This window comes from Scomber scombrus, chromosome 11 (assembly GCF_963691925.1).
Source record: "Scomber scombrus chromosome 11, fScoSco1.1, whole genome shotgun sequence".
Classification (NCBI taxonomy): Eukaryota; Metazoa; Chordata; class Actinopteri; order Scombriformes; family Scombridae; genus Scomber; species Scomber scombrus.
The window spans coordinates 8,894,435-8,913,615 of record NC_084980.1 but is presented as its reverse complement, the minus strand read 5'-3'; the positions used below and the strand labels follow the sequence as shown (position 1 = coordinate 8,913,615).

Here is a 19,181-nt window from a genome sequence, read left to right as displayed (position 1 = left end):
AAAACATGATTTAAATCAATGTCACAATATTGATTCAAGTATTTTTTGTACTGATATAGCAAATAAAAATAAAACATTCAAGTTAATGTCAGACAAAAGTCACCACAGATGTAAAATAACTTGATATTTATTAGTTAGTCTAATGCAAATTAGCTTTGAATCAGTAATGCGATCAACAGATCTTTCTAAAACAGTAACATTATGTTGACAATTGATAATATTGATTGGTGTAATATTGCTCAGCCCTATGTGTGTTGTTTCAATGGAAGGAGCCATATGTGGGAACTGACTTGATGCCAGGACAGCAGGGTTGGCATGTGAGCTCAGGGTGTGAATGAGTTTGTATGTTCGGTGTCACTTCAATGTCACCACATGCACACACACACACACACACACACACACGCACACACACACACACACACGCACACACACACGCACACACACACACACACACACACACACACACACACACACACACACACACACAGCCCCTGGCATGGTGTGTGACCAGGCATCCAGATGGCAGTGAAACCCTGAGAGCTTTATTTCCTGATGATTTGCATAGCTCATCACCTGTGACCTTGGCACAAATGCCCACGCAGATTTAGTATGACACTGGGACCCTCATCCTGTCCTCCTGTCCCCCCTAATCCTGTCCTCTGCTGCCCTGCACAGCCCAGTGTAGCCCCGCAGCAGGCTTTAGCTCGCCTCTTAAATATCACCTGTTCAGCCTGAAGGGACAGAGGAAAGCCAACACCTCACACACTCACGTGCTGCCCCTATACTTCAAAGACAGCCTGAGAGCTAAGGATTATTTAGCAAGGACACTCTCTATCTCTCTCTCCCACACACACACACACACACACACACACACACACACACACACACACACACACACACACACACACACACACACACACACACACACACACACACACACACACACACACACACACACACACACACACACTCTTTATCATCTACTCTCTCTCACACACACCTCTGTCCACAGTGGATTTGTTCAGCGTGCCTTTTCACCTCTGATTCAGCCGAAGTGAGAAGTCTTTCTGGGAAAGGGGTGATGAGAGAGGATTTGTTAAGGATAATATTTCTCCAGAAAGGTCGATATGAAATATTGTGAGTTGTACAGTAAATGAAGTCATTAAGAGGTTTGACTCTGCCTAACCCTGACTGATCCAACCTGAGTCTGCTGGATAGGGGACAGGCCATATTTTATCTTTTCATCTTTTTTTAAGTAAACCTAATGATGAGGTTTACTTCAATGTACATTCATACTTTTAAATTAGCTGTGTATTTTGATCATTTTATTAGGATAGAAATTACAGCTGCAGAAAAATTAGTTTCTCTCTTTCTTTTTTCCGGTATTTCATACGCAGTTTTTCTGAAATTGTATACATTTACATAATGTGACCTGACATTAAATAGATGTACTGTAATGTTATGACTGATGTCTTTCTTTTGGTTTTGTATACCAGAAGATGTCGAGCTGTCATTTCATGTTTGACGTATAAATATTTTTAATCTCTTGTCAGATGGGCTGAATGTAGAGCTGAAACAGTTAATCAATGGATCAACTAACAACTATTTTCTTTATTGATTTAATAGTCATTTTTCAAACAAAAAACATTTGATGGTTCCAACTTCTACTTCATTTGATGATTTGTTTTTTAGTAAATTTGGGATTTTGGTTGTTGGATTGATACAAAAATACATTATTCATGAGCCACAATGTGCTTTGGTAAGTTATAATAAGCAAAAATTCGGTCTGTTTCTAAATTGAATGGACTGTTGGACAAAATGAGACAGGCAGTTTGGACTATTTTCTAACATTTTTTAGACTATATGAAGTAGCAAATATTGATATTTGAGAAGCTGGACCTGACAAATGTTTGGCATTTAAGGTCAATGACGAAACAATTAATGGTTGATAATTAATTTTCTGTTGAAAAACTAACTGACTAATTGATAAATTGCATAAGAACTTTTTTCCCAGTGTGGATTGATGTATTACGGACGTTGAAAAACATTTTTGTGCGTGACCCACATCTACTCTTCATCTCCACAATGGGGATTTTCTGACATGTTCCAGTAATCATGTTGGTACTTGAAAATCTTATTAAGGTTTTTGAACATATGGTGGGGATTTAGGGAGAGTGAGGTTTAGTTTTGACTGATGACACGTGGATCTGCAGTCAGGTTTTAGCCAGCTGGTATTGTGTTTAAGGTAAAGGTAAAAAATATATATAAGCTGAGTGTAGCATTTCTCCACAGTGCACACCCTGACCACAGCTACATCAGCTTCCTACTGGCTGATGACGTTTTTACTTTCAACATTCTCTTAGAAGTACTGACCTCAGCGTTGGTAAATCTTAACGTCTCCTTCTGTTGCGGTGATTAGTGAATCATCTGGTAGCATGTCCGGCATTTTTCACCCGCAGGGAGGGGAAGTCATCGCCTAAATCAACAAGATTTGATCTCTGACCACAATTAGTGGGCGGGTGTTGCTATTATGACTTACGAGGAGAAATATTTTAAATGGGTGCTTTTTAAGCTCAGGAGACCAAATTGGTTGTAAAGAGGATTGATGTGGCAGAATATTCCCACCATAAACAGGTCTGTAAGCCATTTCAAGTTCACTGCTATTTCACTTAGAATCATACAGATGTTAAAGGGAAACTTTGGTATTTTCTGGTGTTTTCACTCTGTCATTACTGAATATTTAGCTGATTTTGACAACAACTCATCTCTCGTGAGATTTTGTCGCCAGTCTCCTTGAATGAATCTTGGTTAGACACAACAACAAACAGACTGGATTAATCGAAAGGTAAAGAAAAAAGCTTTATATGATCCTTTCCATAATATTGTCAGACACTTAAACTATAAATCTAAGCTCGTCAGTAGCAAAAATAAACACTTTCACTGAATGTACATCAACTGGATTTCATTGCAGCCCATGCTGGCTACAGTACTCTCAGTCAATACTGGACAATTTTCAAAAATTGGTTGAAACATTTAGGTTGAAAAATACCAAAGTTTCCATGGTTGTACATGTACATGATTACAAAGTGTGTGGATGTTGGCAGGACTTGATTTTTGTGTTGAGATTGAGTTCTGAGAGACTAGAGACATCTTTGAAACTGTGATGGATCTCACCTCAAGTCTTATGTGCCTACAACTGAACATTGACTTAAGAACGTAGTTTTCTTTGATAATTTATAGTCTCCAGGAAGATCTGCATTAATTTTACACATAAATGTCTGTTCACTAGTTACTGACAGTATTGGGAGCTTGTGTAAACTGTTTAACAGTATCATGTCTTCTGTGACTCTGGAGGAGCTTTGTCAAATATGAAAAATTAAATGCTGATTATGTGAGAGTTATCTCAGCTTGAGCTTTATGACTGCATCCAGCATTACAAACCTGGCATAAAGTCAAGTAAGTTTTGATGATATTAATGGGGTAAATATATTTAATCTATGTTATTAAAGTTTAACCTTCAAATATTAAATCAAAATGTGTTTGTACAGTAGCTAGCTAGCTGGTAAATCAGATAGCTAAATGTAAGCTAGCTAACACCATGTCATTGACCATTTAAGAGGCTAGCTTATCATGGTGCTAGCTATATCAAATGTAAATGTAAATAAATAAGTAAAAATGCTGTTTTAAAAAAAAGTGTATTAGTTTGCATACATGTCTGCTTATGACAAAAGACACCAATTTTCCAGTTATTTCCTGTTAATTCCCAATTATTCCTATATACCCCTATAACTCCCATCGAAAGTTTCCAACTTGTAATATTTCCAAAATTCCCACACTTAACTTCCCATGGAAAGTTTCCGGAAAATTCCCAGAAATCTATCGGAAATGTTCCACCTCTTTGCAACCCTAGTCTTCACTTTGTTTGATTTTCTCATGGAAACATATTTAGTGTAATATCCATTCATTAGATTGATTTCTAATGTGGCCACAATCCAAAGTGATGTCTTACTTAGGATACCTTTTAGTAGCCTAAATATTTTTGATTGTGGACATTTTAAGGCATCAGTCATGTGACTTGTGATCATGATTTAATCATGATTTATTTTTTGACATTTTTAGCCTGTTGTTTCTCACCCTTGGCTCCCTTATCAGTCGGCCAATACAGATATAACATATATTGACATTATTCTGAATTTGATAAAGTGGCTCCAAAGAAAATACTTTCCACTGAGGCATGACATTCATGTAGGCGAACATACACGCACACACTTCTGCCGTACTGTCCAGCTACTACCCTGATTATATTTCCACCCTACAAGCCCCACACCAGATATCAGAGATTTCTTTCTGCTCCTGTTGAAAAGCTTACTGCTGCCCCCAGAGGCTGCGGTCTACCCACCAACAGTCGTAAAGAGACAGGAGGGACAGAGGAGTCGCAGTCCCTGAAGTCATGAAGGACTCTATAAGGTATCTTAAAGGGAGGGTTTACACAGCCTGTGATGTTGGAGCTGGGAACACTGAATCGTTACACCCACAGCCTGTCTGCTCTGCTTCTCCTTGCTCTCCATCACAGGGAAAGAGAAGGCGTTTACATGTTTTAACAGGCTCAGCTTTACCTTCCCCCTGACACAAGATGACTGACTAATAAACCTGCTGGGGTCAAAGGTGGCAGCCCCAGCATTTTATTATCCAAGGGGTTTTTCCAGGTTTGGGAAATGTGGCGTATAATGGAAGCAGATATGTTAAAGGTGAAGGTGTGGTTCTCCAAGTAATTGATATCTTTGGGAAAGTTTGATGCCACATTTAAAGATATACAAAAATAGTTTTAAAAGGGAACTTTTTTTAAGAGCAATGTGTAAAGGAAACCAAGCATAGAAAAGGAATTTTCACTGTTAGGAATAAAATCTTTGCACATTCCCATCGAGAGCCTGTTCATAGTGTAAAAGGAAGGAAAAAAATTGGTATTAAAAAAAAAACCCCAACAAAACCTGCATTTTTAAGTGGAGAATGATGACATGCATTTTTTCTTCAATTTTACTGTGAAATAAAGTTTTATTTAGGGAATATTTTTCCTTTTTTATGTATATTTCAGAGCACATTAAGTGTGTGTTTTGTATTGACTTGAATATTTTCACACTTTGATTTGAAGTCCAGTTTAAACAAATTGTGGAGCCCCCCAAAAAACTGTCATTATAAATCTTTAAGTGTTTACCTATCTAATCCCCTTTGAAAGTCCTCTCCTTGAGATGTGATACACTCAGCTTCTCTTGTTCCTGGAAACATTTCCTGTGGTCATCTTTTGTCACAGTGTGCAGAGCCTCCTGCATTTCTTTCTGGATTTCTTCCACGGTGGCGAATCTTCTCCCTGTTCAGTCCCAGTTTGCCGCCAGGCAGTGTAATCCGATAACTACGCCCTACTCCTGTGCTATCGATAGCTTCGAGGAATTTCTGGGTCGCCCCTCGTACATTAATGAATAAATCAGAGATTCTGGCAACAAAATTGATTCTTGGAGGAAGTAACAAGGGTTAGTGTGAGTTGTTTTTTAGCATGTGCTGAAAGGTAAGCATCGTCTGCTTGTTGAAATGAAGACGAGGTGTTTTACTGTAGCACAGACAGCTAAAAAAAAGTTCCCTTTACAAAATGTTTCCCACAGAATCCACAGAATAAAAAAGCTTATAAAATGATTATTTCACACAGCTTTGGCGTGTAGTCTTACCAAATTGCCTTACAGTCTATAATGGAGTGTTTAAACTTCATTAAAGGGTCATCACATTTCAGCCCCTCTCCCCTTATCACAGCTTGAAATGGCCACTACGTCCCTCCACTGTCTTACTGTCTTTTTCCTATGCTCATCTTACCTATTGTGTCTTGCTCCTAACCCTTTGGTCCACTGTCTTGATCATTTTTATATTTAATAAAATTATTGTTAGATTGTGTTCAGTTTTATTTATTTGTTGTATGTCTTTTACCTTATATGTATCTATACCTCTGTACATAGTGTGCACAAAACACCTCTCTGTCTAAGTCAAGCAGATGTGATGATGCATGCAGTTAAAAACATGAGGAGAGAGAGGATAGCGGGGGGGGGGGGGGGGGGGGGGGGGTTTCCAGTAGAGTGGACATGTAGAGATGGAAGGAAGGACACATTGACCGACATTGAAGAGAATGAAAGTGTCAGAGACGCTGGTGTACTGTTGTATGAAGTCTTGGTGAAACCGACAAAGTGAGGCTTTAAGCTGAGATCTGATTGGCTGTCAGACCAGCCTGACCAATAAGGATCATTGATTTAGGATTCAGTGTAGGAGATGGAGGTGAATAACATAACATAACAGCACACCGGAGGAACCAGAAAACAAAACCATATCTAGAAACAGAGAGATTCATTCAGTCCTGCAGCTGGTTCATGTATGACTTTGCGGTCATTTAAATTTCGATGGTTGGCAGTGGTGTTGATGCCTCTAGTCTAAAGCATGGAGAAAATATTATATCCAGTGCTAGACACAGAGGTTTAGTGATCTGACTGAGCAGCTCTATATTGCATCTGTGTATGCAAAATATGTTTTTCGCAGTGTGATGTTGCGTGCCGCTTACATGTGTGACAGCCGGCCTCCGGAGGAGCAGATTCAACAACAGAACAGGGGAGAGGCGGAGGAGTGAGAGCAAAAAGTGAATGTTGCTCAGCGGGCTGCAAATAACTGGCCCGAGGACATCAGCAGGACTGGAATGGATGAGAGAGAGAGAGAGACGGAGCGAGAGAGGGAGGGAGAAGAAAGGGATGGTTGGGCCAAGAGGAAAGTCTGAGATGAGATGGGAGGGAGAATGAAAAAAGGCAAGTGAGGATAGGGAAAAAAAGAAGAATAAAGAGTGAGTGACATGGGCTAAAGGGTGGAGAAGAGGGTGTATGAGTCAGGGAGGACTGTGTAATGCTGTCATTTAAATGTGTTGAAGACTGCAAGGTTAGTCACACTACAACTTGGGAAAGACCAGGAGGTACTATCATTCACATGCATGCACACACACACACACACACACACACACACACACACACACACACACACACACACACACACACACACACACACACACACACACACACACACACACTGTTCTTTTATTCTATTTTCCCCTCCATCCAGATGTCCACTCAGCAAGGGTCCAGATGGCCTGGATACCCTCTCTATAGTAGAGAGGTGCTTTTGACGCACACACGCAAACACACACAAAGCAGCATGGCCGTGTTTTTCTCCCTCTCAGAGGGAAGATTAACTCTCCTCATTAGGGCTCCCCCGCCTCTCGCCCTCGTCTCTCCTCCCCCCCACCCTCCCTCCCCTGTCAGCCTGCCTCGTCGTCATTGGCTGCTTCTATCAGGACCACCGCTGACTGGATCACCGCGGCTACAGGACACAGGAGAGCAGGGAGGAGGTGGGATGGGGTTGATGTTGCCACGGTAATAGAGGAGGCGACCACTAACCAAACCATCGAGCCGGGGCTGAACTGGGGAAAAAAAAGGGGGAAAAAATCAAGTGGAGGGGTGTGGAAAGCGGGTTAGAGGGTGAGGGACTGAAAGGAGGAGAGGGGGGGAAAACAATAACAACAACAGCGAGGGATTAGGCATCGACCGAGCAATCAGTAAGTCCATTTAGGACAAAGCAGCGTTAAAAATCCTCCCAGACTTTAGTCGTGATCGTCAGAGCTGAGCTGCCAGTCAGATTGGACAGCTGCTCAAGATCTGTGGGAGGGGGGGGAAAAAAAGAGAAGCACACACAAAGGAAGGATGAAATAAAACAGGTGAAAAATGAAAAACGGCTCCTGGATGATGGCTCTCCTTCACTGCTGTGATATTTCACTCTCAGGGATGAGTGAGAGAAGGTAAGCTGGCCGTTGTGATGCCTGGAGCCCAGAAATAGAAACAGAGAGAGAGAGAGAGAGACAGAGGCATCGCTGGATATGAAGAGCATGCGTCAGCACTAAGGCAGGGCAAACAAGAGGGAGAGAGAGAGAGACAGTGACAGCAGAGATGAGTGAGGTGGAGAGCGAGGTAGAGTGTGGGAGATTGAGGGTAGAGGTCATTAATGTGATGTGAGATGGGACGACAGAAATAGAGCCTGCCGGATTTGTCACCTCCAGTGCCACACCTTGGCTGCATCATCTCAGCGCTGCAGCAGCTCCACTGAGGACCCACAAATGGGATTTCCTTGTCTTGAAGGAAAATAAGGATCAATTAAAGTTAATTTTGAGTGATCAGCGTTGCACCTCAGATGCTTCCGGGAAGATTCAAGCCACTGACACGTAAAAAGGACAAACTGTACTTCTTTTAAAACAGCAAACCGGCTTCTGTGTTTCTTTTGAAGAGGAAGAATTCTTGCCTGCACACAACAATGCAAAAATGGGGACTATTTTCATTCTGCGTCAAGAATTTTTACCTGCATCTCGACGGAGGAATGCTTTACCTATACCCATTTCCATAAAGACAAGCACCTGTGATTTTACAGACTGCTCAGTCAGTGAACACAGCCCTGTTACCACTGTGATAATATGAGGAACTCATTGTCCAGCCATTTTCAAGGAAAGCTGACTCAACCTAAATGAGGAAGACAATGAAGGTGGGATCATTGCAGGTGTAGAGCGACAGTATATTACGTGAATTATTAGAAATACTGTTTGAGGATATCTAAAATAATGCAATAGTGTTATGTGAATGTCATGCAGAGTACTGTACTTGTTTTCCTCATGACAGCACAAAGCTTGAAGCCTGAGTGAAGGACCGACTGACTGACTAAGCGCGCTCACTGGCTGCCGGCTTGCCAGCCAACTGGAGCTGTGGCTATTTGAGGACTTTGAGGACACGTAGCCCCGGGCAGGTACCGGCTTGGGGTCGGAGCCCCATCATGGGGGAGACTGCAGAATACCAGAGGCTGCAGGACACGTCAGAGTCCGACTACCAACGACTGCCCAGCGATGATGAAGAGGTAGACCTCTATAGTTATCTTCATCATAGTTGTGATCCTGTCACACAGCTTTGGTCAAACGTGGATGTTATAGAGTGTGAACAGTGAGCAGATATTTCAACTGCTATTATGAGTCCTGTCAAAGGAAAATTTAATAGTGTGAGATAATGTACAGTGAGGCTTTGATGTGTGGGTTTCTGAAGAAGGCAAATTTTTTACTGAGTAGACAATTAATTGTAGGTAGGTAAAACTTTTGTGTGTGTGTCTCAAAAAGAAAACATTTCCTGGCACTTAAGTGTATTTTTCCAGTGTATTTTTTGGTTAGCTACTGATCAAGTAGCAGGCAGGGAGGTAGAGTATAATTTTCAGCCATTTATTCTGTCCAGCATGTGTCAAGATAGGCCTTTTTAACACGTGACATTTTCACATGTCACAGCAGGAAAAGCTCTTGTGTAAATAACAACATAAATGAAGGTTGAATTCCATTTGGCTGCTTCAGTTTCAGGTCCTCGATCTGTGCATGCTTTCTCACTGTCATGACTTACTGGGTTGAGTAGAATGGATCGTTTTATGATCATCATTGATGTAATTATTAACGCCTGTGCTTTTCCTGCTGGTGTCTGCTGTAAAAAAGGCCTGTTGGATTGTGAAAATATACATCCTGTATCATAGATCTCTTTAACCGCTCATTCATCTGTCATACTAAACCAGCTCTTTTACACTCAATATGTCACCAGCAACCTCCTCAACCATCACATACACACACACACACACACAACACTTTACACCCACACACACAGGGCCGGCCCCTATACGCGCTTAGTTATTGAATGCAGAACCAGAGGCCATGAGGCCAGTGATGAAGAGCTGTTGAATGAGCCCTGTGACAGGAAAAGTAGGACATTTTATACCCTCCCACCTCTTCTGCAAACACCAAAGTCCTTCCGCAAACCGCCTAACGTCCTGACAGGTCTGACTACTTCCTCGGTTTGAACGGAGCCAGCAGTCCTATTGTTACTACAGACTGATACACTCTATTTATTTGACTTTTCACAAACATCATGCAGTCATTTTAAAGCAGGCGGGACATTTGAAAGAGAGGGAGGTGTACAAAAAGATTCTTAGCTGGATTTGAACCATATGTGCATTTATATTTTTAGGTTGTTGTGTTTTTAGACAAAACTAATTGATACAGTCAATATTGGTAGAACAAGTGCAGAATCATGGAAGTTGTTTATTTTGGTATAGACTGACCAGTGTGTCTGTGTGTGTGTCTATGTATATAAAATCTATTATAACTGGTGAAATGTACAGTAATCATAAATAATTCTTATATTTACACGATTAGTCTGATTTAATCCTGACTTTGGCCAGTTTTATGTAGTGCAGTTCTTGTGCGAAAGGGTTATTTTTAGAGAACAACACAAGAGCTGTAGTTTTTATGTTTTAGTTATAAAAAAAAAAATCTTTATATTCCTCAATGTATGGTATTGAAAAAATATGTTTATACATCAGTAGCGGTATTGAACTCAAGTATTGTATCAGCACTACTTAACAAAAAATTGCAAGCTGGGATTGACTCCAGTGCCCTGCAGCCCCACCCTTGATAAGCTTGTATAGAAAAAAGATAAATGGATGAATGTGTAGATCTGTGCAGCAGTTTTAATATTATGAATGTGGACCGCGTGTGTCAAGGGTCTGTGTGCTAGTTCAGCAGAGTTAAGCCGCTGGACACTGCAGCTGTCCTGGTCACTGGGGGCCGAATCAGATCCGAGTCATTCTACAGCTGCAGCTTTGTGCTGAATACAGTGGTTTTCTAATTTTCACACACACTACTGAAGCACTGCATACAGCCCCATGAGAAACAGAGAGAATGATGAGCATAGATGAACAAAGGCACTAAGACAGAGAGACAGGGTTTGAAAGAAAATGAGGAGGATAGTCAGTCTTTTTCTTGTGACCAACTCCCTTCAAATCCACATTTCCTCTATGAAGCACGAGGAGATTAGTGACTTAGTCCTGCTACTGTAGTTCAACCACTAACTCCCATCTGATCCATGTTGCACTGGTCCAGCAGCACATTGTTGAGCATCTGCTGTAATTTTTCACATGGCGGATATTGTAGTAATGAAGTCAGTTTGTGTCGCCGTGGCACAACCTGCGCTGTAGTTTTGGTTTTGCACGCTGTTGACTGTCAGTAGGTCAATCTGACATTTGACCGACATTTTTCCCTAACACCCTCCTTTCCCCTCTTAAACAGCTTTAGGGGATCAAAGAGGGGGTGGTTTAGGATTGGTGTATTTCCAGGGAGGAGGTGACATTAGGAAGTGTTTGTGGGGGTTGCTTTGGTAGTCTGGCATTATGCATATTAGGCCGAGTGGTCAAAACAACCTCTGTTAACAAAAGGGGACGCATATGTTCTGCGTCCGCCGCCTGTTTGTAGCCGAAGCCCTTTTCATTCCCACAGTCGGTTCCTCTCCACGTTGACTTGACACCCACCACCCCATAACGCCTCTCCTCGTGAATGATGAGGTGCTGCAGACGATTAGGTGATTTTGAGGGAGAACGTGAAAGGCAGACCTTGGCGCAGGGATGTTATCTGTGAGATCCGGAATGACGCATCTCTGTGTGTCTGTGCATGCAGGCATCCGTCATAAGCAGTGTATTTGCATGCGTGTGTATAGATATTTTGCTCACAGAGTTGTACGAGAGATTAAATCGTGTTTGTTCTACTACTCCTTCCCTGTGCTCTGCTAGCTTTTAGCACCTGATACCAAACCACAGACTGATGTTTTGCCACCAAAAGGTTGCAACTTATTTTAGAAATGCACTGGCATCCACCCGTATCAACTAAGCTATCTTAATTCCCCAACACTGTACGTCAGCCTGAATCCAGACGATGTGAGCGCATGCCTCTGCTTGCCTGTGTGTGTGTGTACAGTGAGCATCATATTACAGAATGAAGCTTAATGTGTGTGTGTGTGTGTGTGTGCGTTTGTGTGTGTCGCAGTGGCCAGACATAATGTAGACCTCACACAGTGCCTCAGTCTTCATAATCTCATTAGCCCATAATAACCCAAGCCCGTAATTTGATGTCAATTCATGATAACGCAGTCTACACGGTCAGACATTTATCTCGGGCTTTAGAGTATTAGCATCCTTCGTGTTCCAGCTGTACTGCCAGTGTGTCACACAACTTTTTACATTTGTGTGCAGAAGAAAGTGAGAAGGAGATAACGCCACTTGAACAGGCCTACAGTGGCTGCTTCACGGAGTGAGTGTTAGGGAGCAAGCAAGGCAGGCACCAGCGACTCTGTGTTCCTATTTAAGGGTTTTCATTTCACCGTCCAAAGGAACTACTTTAACTTAAAAATGAACACAAAAGAGCAGCTTCCTATGAAAGGATGTCCCAACTAGAAGTTGACAATGAGCATAATTTGCATTAAACACCACAAATTAACTTCAGTTTTGAGCTTTCACCTGATGAATTGATCTTGACCAAAAAGTCAACGTCTTTGCTCTTCCTTCAGCTGTAGTAGGTAACAAAAAGGACAAAAACTAAAGCAACCAGCTCATAACTAAAGATAAATAAAGCCTATATAATATATGAAGTAATAAGCCACTGTTGAACTTGAACAAAATATTATACAATATACTGTGAGATCAGGTATGATGCATCACTGTGTGTCTACGCATGCAGGTGCCGTCACAAGCATCATCTGTGCATGTGTGTGTGTGGAAAGATATTTTGGTGGCAGAGTTGTAAGAGGGATTACAGTAATCACGTTCGTTCTACTACTCCCTCACCCCGCTCTGCTATAATAAATAATGAAATAAAAATACAACAATACAATACCCTAACCCAAAAAAAAGGTTTAGAGAAGCACAACACAACTAATGAGGCTTAGGCACATGTGAGTGGCCCTTCACAGTCAGTGAATAAGCATTATTGCAGATTTGTAAAACATTTTTTAATGTAAGATGAATGATAGATTTTTTTGCTTTACAGTCATCACTAACTTGCCCAGTGATTAATACCTTCATATATTATCACAATTTCTACAATATGAATCAAAGTCAGCAGATAATAGTTTGCTATATTGTTCAATTAACTGGTTTAATCCACATTCTTTTTAGGAAACCACAATGCTTTGTACATAGCAGTCAACCAAATTTGATCCAGTTCACCCCATCATAATATTTGGTGCCCCCTAGTGGTCTCATCATGCAGCTGCAGACTGACTTACTGACCATTAATCGTATTGCTCTAATCTCCTTAGTGAGGAGGCAGCTGACAGCACTGTGACACATTCTTTCCACTGATTTGTAAACTTATGAAGCATCAATGTAAGTCACATGTCTGGTGCTCTACATACACTATATGTTCAACTCACTGTGCTGTCACACATTCAGCTCTCTACGTCACTACACTCCATACCTTCTACTGTTGCCACCACCACGCTTAATCCTTTCCTCCTCCCAGTGATCTTGATTTAAACGTGTGGCCTTGGCCAATTTCATCGCTTTCTGCTGAGCACATGGTCAGCATACGTACATACACACACCTCTATAGCAGAGGATCAGTTGTTTCTCTTTTGGATTGTCCTTTCATGCAAGACTGGGTTTTTAGTATACAGATTGTAAATTCAGCAGTGCATGAGTTTAATAATCAGTTACTGTGCCTTGTCCAACTGATGATTCAGGAATGTTGGCTATTTTGTAGCATCTGTTTCATAGTCATGCAAGTTACATAACTGTTCCTATACTTAAGCAAACTATATTTTCCTATTTGTCATACCAATAAAGTTGGTTTTACTGTGACCCATTCCTTCCCGAAACACACTGGGACAGTTATAGTTGGCTAATGTGCTCTCAGCAGAGGTCATGTGGACTTCAGGGAATTTTTATGCCATTAATGGAATAACTCACTTCAGGGAGTTGTTTTTCCAGACTCTTTGTGAGTGGGGGTTGGTGGGTGCAGAGGGCAAGAGAGAGAAGAGGAGGGAAGGGGTTTGTTTTTTTTTCCTCCCGTCCTGTCACATCCTGTGTGCTTAATGATTTAGAGCCAGACTGATGACGTCAGCTCTGCCCGTGAGTGACTGTGAGAATGAGACAGCTGATGAGGTCCAGAAGGAATCCACACTTAAAAGAGACTTGGGATCTTTGTGGAGGCGAGCTACCACTGCAGCATACAAACTGTTAATTGTTAGAGACGTGTAGCAGTGCGTGTAATGCTAGTGTAATGATTTATGTTATGAGCCACACCACCATTTCTTCAGATGGTGATGACTCAAAGGTTTGATTCAGAGGTTTGATTTGATTGAATTGGAATTCAAACAGAGAAGGGAAAACATCTGGACCGTGATACTCTGGCAGGTGTTTAACAGTATATTGACTAACACACTGAAGTAAAAATGACTCGTCATGCATAATATAACAAAAAGTTTGACGTGGAAAACATACAAAACAGTTGCTCTAAAATACAGAAAATGTCTTTGTTGTTCAATTCAGCTCTAGACTACTATTAAGATGCAGAGAGTAGAGTAAAAAAAGAACTTAATCTCATTTAAGTATGAATGTTTTTGGATCATGAATATAAATTGCATACACTCACATAAAACCCCACAAATATTTGGAGAAATCGCAAAGCACATCTAAGCCTCTTTGTGAATGACTTGAATCAGATTACTTTATAGTAAATCGGATAACTGAAATTACTGCTGATGTTGTTATGAATGCAGGCATGCAGACACAGACTAACATACCGACATCCTCATAAAGCCGTAGTACACAGCACCGCACACTCCTTTGAAATGTCTGATGTCCTGTTTTTAATTAACAAGCCCCATTTTGATGTTGTTTTCTCTTTCCTTCCACTCCGTGATTCCGCTGTCTGCTCACCTCCCTTCCTTCCTCTAGTAAACAGAAAACTTCCTAATTAAAAGCAGAGGAGCGTTGAGAAGGCAGGAGACAGAGGGAAAAGAGAACAGCCACGTCAAATGCTGTATAGATTTGATTGACTAGCAAAGTGCAGACCTTTGAAATTAAAAAGCCCAAAAGTTGAAGAGAGTTTGAAGAGAGGCAAGAGGGAAAGGAGGCTTGCCACTATTAAGGGTCTGAAAAGCAGCTGGTAAGGGCTTGTTTATAGTCAGCAGAGTGGGAGAGAGATAACATTTTTGGAGGATTAGAGGCAGGAAATAAAAGGCAGCACCAAATAAAGAAGAAAATGCAACCGGTTGGCCAGACCCTGGGGAGGGAGGGGACACTGGGAGGGGGAGAAGAGTGAAAAAGAAGGCATTAATGAAGGAGTAAAGGATAGGGAGGAGAAAGGGTGAGGTTAGGACTTTTTTATGCTGCAATGGAAGATAGAGTGCCAGTTTAGTAAAAGACAGGAAAGACGTCACACAGACAGAAAATAAGTGGGGGAGTTGCCTGCAGTGAGGTGGCCTGGGCAGGTTTTGCTAAAATAACTGAAACTTAATGTAGCTATGATTGATATTTCTATAATAACAATGGATTAAATGACTATGAGTAAGTGGTTGCTTGTAATGATCAGCTTAATTATCACCTCACTTTGTAGTTCCCCTCTGCTCTACTGAGCATTTTACTGTCTTTTAGTGTCGTTTGTGGCTGCGGTAAGCAGCTATTTCTAGTGAAAAAGCTATAAAAGGCTGATTGTAAACTTTCCACCCAACACTAAATGGAGTACAGACAAAGTTAGGAACTAGCTGGTGAACACAGAAACTAAACCAAAGATAAAAGGATAATGAACATTGGATTTATATTCATCCGGTGGCCAGAAGCATGTCTACAAATGAATACTAATTTTGCTTGATGTCTGCTTGATGTACAGTGTGCTAAGTCAACTTTAAAGGTAATACTATTGTCAGTATTTGGTTAACAGTGTGTTTCTGCTGCCCTTACGTTGCCAAAAAAGCTAGTGAATGGAGGTTCAAAGTAAGTCCATCAGTTGACGATAAGTTTTTAATTATATGTTTTGAAAGTCAGTGTTTACACTGTACATTAATGTAAAGTTTCTCTATACAGCAGATTAGTGTTGTTTATATTGAAAATAAGATTTCGGTACTTTAAAGATTTAAATTTCAGATGTGGACGTGGCTGTTGCAGTATGACCTCTGTTTAGCAGATACTGTTACTGTGTGTAATGCAGTGGTTTTCAGTATCACATTAGAAAAGGCTGATGGAAACCCTGGAATGGAAATTTGAAAACATATATCCTTTCCTTGAGTTGAGTTTTTCTCGAAACACTCAATGTGCTAAATGGGAGATGGAAACACCTTTGTGGACGTAGTTCTGACGTAGTGAACATTTAACTCGTATGACTAATGATTTTCCGTGATGAGCAAAAACATAGCCGATAGTAGCTGACATGAAAGAAGAATTAAAACTTGTTCAATTTCCTAAAGACATCCCTCCATTTTTCTCCCGTAGACAGCCAACCTGACTGTTTTTGGTTCCTGTTCGCAACTCTTCTTCTTTTACTTTGTTTATTACAGCCACGCGTAATGTTGCCTATACCACCACCTTCAGACAAAATTTCTTTGTGTAGCGTAGTTTGTTTGCTCAAACCAGCTGATAAAAATGTTTGCGACATTTCAAATGTTTGCTTTAAAACTTTTGAAATATACAACATACATAAATTAAATTATCTTTGTAGAATTATAGATGGCCTGGCTACAGATGTATAAAGCATACTGTCGATGATGAGTATGGGAACCAGAGTTGATTATAAATCATGGAGCGCTGAGTTTTTTCCTGGCTAACATGTTAAAGCATTGTTTCAAAATGAAAAACCTGTCTTTAGTTTCAACTTCTTTACAAGATTTTTAAGATTGTAGATTTTCAATGTGTATATGACACTTTTTCAATTGGATCCCCATTGAGGGTGTAGGCATTTATGTTATGTAGGGATTGGAAATGAGCCCTAGAAAAAGTCATGAATTTGGTTTTCATTGCATTAAGAACTAACTTGAGCCCATGAAGTGAGACTTGAAGCTGTTGAAATGCTATCTGAAGCTCATTAATGGCTTGGCTTAGAGAAGGGGCAACTGAGTACGCTACTGTGTCGTTCGTTTAAAGGTGCAAATTAGCAGTTTGCAAGTCCTTCTCAATGTCATTTATAAATATAGAAAATTAAACAGGAGCTAAAATTGAACCTTGCAGGACACCCTTGGAAATCTGTAAAAAGTCTTATTTAAGACCATCTCTAGAACATACTATAAGATAATTCCTCAACCATTTTATAACCGTGTCATCTATTCCAAAATCACCTAATTTTTTTTAGCAACAGCTCATGGTCTACAGAGTCAAATACATTTGACAGATCAACAAATAAAACAGCACAGTGTTGCTTTTTGCCCAGGGTCCTGACAATATCATTTAACATCAGCATAGTTGCTGTAACAGTGCTGTGTCCTGCTGGAAGATCAGACTGTGTATCTGTTAGAATGTCGTGATCTGCCAGAAATGGTTTCAGCTGACAGTTCAATTGAGTGTCCAACAGCAAGAACAGAGATCTTGGAAAATGGGTGGTAATTGTTATGATCTGAAGTGTCTCCACCCTTTAACGAAGCACAAGGGCTGCCTTCCATAATATTTGGATCAAATTTGTCTGGAGACTACAATTAAAGATGTATGCTATAAGCTTAGCAATCATTTCAGCTGCAACTTGTAATAGGAAAGGCTCTAAGTTGTCTGGTTCTATTGACTTTTTTGGATCAATAGCTTTAAGAGAGGATTCTTGTTGTGATAGTGCTGGACTGAGAGCAGCAAGAACCTAATTTAGACTCATTGGAAATGCAGGCAGCAGATACAAAAAGTTTATTAAAGAACCCAACTTGTTCATATTGTCTGCTGAGTTTGTGGAGGGAGGGAAGGAGACCTGAAGAAGAGTCAGAACAGGACAGTGGTTTAATTTGCTTCCAAATTTCAAGGGGTTATTGTGATTTTTAAAAAAAGGTTGTAAAAGCTAACCAGTCATCAGCAGAACTTGTGGCTATAACTTTGATCCATGAAATATTTCTTTCTGTAATCATAAGAGCCAAAACTTCAGTGAACCATGGATTATTCTTCCCAGTAATCCTACATTTCTTTAGAGGAGCATGCTTAAGGCAAGGCATTGTGAAAATATTCCCAGGCTTTTTCTATGTCAGGTATCAGACAAATATTATCCAATTTACTGTATATGTCTGCATATGTCATATACATATAAGAGATACAACCGAATTATCTTCATTTTATATCCCATAAAAAAGTAACCCTGTGAGTGAGACCCACAACAGTACCATAAATTCAAACCCCAAAATTGATTCTACTCTACCATGGTTAATTTCAACATAAGCAGGGAAAGGGATGAGGAGAGTGGGAGGGGAGGGGAAGGAGTGGTAGTGTGGTAGTTATGTATGTGTGTGTATGTGTGTTTGGAGGGTTGCATCACAGGAAACAAGCTCTCCATCCTGCAGTTGAATTTGACCCTTTGGCCCTGGATCAAATGCTCCTCCGGGCTGAATACCATGAAGCCTCTGTCCTCTGCACCACGCACTGCTCTGCACTGCACGGACCGTCTGACTGACTGCAAGAGGGGAAGAGAAGGAGGGGAGGGCAGAAGGATAGGGTGAGCACTGCAGGAGGAGGTAGGAGAAGGGGCACGTGGAGAAGAAAGTGGGAGAAGGGGCACAGGAGCCAAAACAACAGAGCAAGAATCGAGTCGGGACAGAGAAAGTTCTCTGAAACCACCCAGACACATCTTGCTGCAGCCTAAAATGTGAAACCAGAGACAGTCCCTCACTCTGACTCTCGCGTCTCTGCTGCCTGCCTGACTGGCGAGCGATTGAATCGGGGAGAAGTCGCACCTATTTTTAGCCCCACGCTCGATGGAAGGATGGAAATGCAAACAGACAGTAGCTGCACACGCAAATCTGAGAGAGACAGAGAGAGAGAGAGTCTGTGTGCGAGAGAGGGTGAAAGGAAGGGAGGAAGGAGGAGTGACTTATTTGTGAAGTTCTGCAAGTTTAGATCACTGGCTCATTGCTGTCTGTGGAGAACACATGGCCAGACTGGACACAAGGCAGAGCTGGGAGGCTTTCTCTGCCACAAACAGCAGCTCTTAATCGCTCTCACACATTATACAACTGTTTGAATGCCTTCTCGAGGGAGCTGAAGCTAAAGAAGGGGCTTACAGGAGGATTGCCCCGCCATGGAATGTTGTAGAT

The 19,181-nt window shown here is 41.1% G+C and overlaps 1 protein-coding gene across 1 annotated transcript in view; it reads left to right on the top strand.

Moving 5' to 3' along the window:
* The first annotated feature begins 8,903 nt into the window (after positions 1–8,903).
* Positions 8,904–19,181, top strand: part of tnk2b (tyrosine kinase, non-receptor, 2b) — a 33,765-nt gene continuing 23,487 nt past the window's right edge. The window contains exon 1 of the mRNA XM_062429811.1: positions 8,904–8,970. The gene's annotated coding sequence lies outside the window, so the exon portion shown is untranslated. The remainder of the gene's footprint in view (positions 8,971–19,181) is intronic.